We start from the raw sequence: 1549 nt of genomic DNA on the forward strand, positions 1-1549 counted from the left end.
AGGCTTCTGTTCCCAGATATTCATATCTTAAGGTCTGAGAGGAGATCTAGGAATCGGTATTCTTAAAAAGTGCCTCAGCGGTTTCTTTGCACAACATGCAAAGAGGAACAAAGAAAAGACATCATTTAATTTCAGAGAGATGGGCTGTGTATGATGAAAAGCAAATGAGGGTGCTTGTTCCCACCTGGTTGCTGGCCTTTTTCTGGCAGCTCTGTGGGTGAACTGGGAGGCATGAGGCTGGCTGTTGAGGTCAGAGGGGACTGTATGTACCAGGTGGCCCGGCCTCACCTGGCTGCCCCTCTGATGGCCTCCCTGAGCTGAGGCTGTGGATTCATTTGCAGGTGCTCAAGGGCACACCCTGAAACCCGTGAACCCACCAGAGTTGAGAATGGGAAAAGATGAGATACTGCAAACACAAGTTAGTCCCTGTGCCTTGTTTCTGAGCTTTAGCTCTTTAAAAAATGTTCTCGGGACTGGAAGTGGATTCTGAAGCAGAGGCTTGCTATAGTTCAGGAGGTAGGCTGGAATTTGTCATTTGTACAGTAAGGTAGCAGAAAGTTTTCTTGCGAGAGATTGAGAGAGAGAGGGGTTCTTGTTTCCTTAAAAGAAAGGAGATCTCCCACCCCTTCCCTACCTCAATATCTTGCAGATACGTACTGATTTCTTCTGAGGGCTTAAAAGGTGTTGTGTTTACCTCCCCTCTGCTCTCACCTCCATTCATAGGCAGTCACAGGGAGGGTTAGTGTGGAATTTTCTTCTCACTGTGCAGTGATACATTGAGATGGATTTGGGGCTTATTTTGGCTCCCTAGAATGTTTTCCTTTCATTTTGTTTCTTCTGGAAGCAAATCCTGCTTTCCTGGGCACAGGGGTACTGTATGATTCAGGACTGTCCATTCATAACATCCTATCCCTGGGAACAGGGGCACCACGTGGTACAACTCTGGTAACTCCAAATGATTTCAATAACATGCACGTCAATGTGAATGGCGCCCCCTGGTGTGGCATGACAGGACAGCCCTGCCTTGGAAATGGAGTGGTGGGAGTATCGTCGCAGGAAATGGAGCAGAACAACTAGACTCTATTTTTAGAATTAACTTAGGAAGGTTGGGAGACAAAAATCTCTTTCCACTAGTGTTGCTAAACAGGGATGCAGGGATTACAGGCGTGCGCCACCGCGCCTGGCTAATTTTTTGTATTTTTAGTAGAGATGCGGTTTAACCATGTTGGCCAGGCTGGTCTCAAACTCCTGACCTCAGGTGATCCACCCACCTCGGCCTCCCAAAGTGCTGGGAGTACAGGCGTGAGCTACCGCTCCTGGCCTAATAGACAAGTGGATATTTGTATGTAACTTGGTGGGATGCGGACATTCACGGAATAAAAAAACCTCAACAACTCAACAGCACATTCATACATGCCAACTATCCCACAGATAAGACACTTCTCATTTTATCTTTTTGAGCAGACTGTTCATTTAGATTTTGTTGGCTGCAGAGAAGAGGTTTAATATAAGCATGATATTCATCATAAACAGAGTAAAGTGAAATGTT

The sequence above is a fragment of the Colobus angolensis genome, unplaced genomic scaffold (assembly GCF_000951035.1).
Source record: "Colobus angolensis palliatus isolate OR3802 unplaced genomic scaffold, Cang.pa_1.0 Scaffold192, whole genome shotgun sequence".
Taxonomy (NCBI): domain Eukaryota; kingdom Metazoa; phylum Chordata; class Mammalia; order Primates; family Cercopithecidae; genus Colobus; species Colobus angolensis.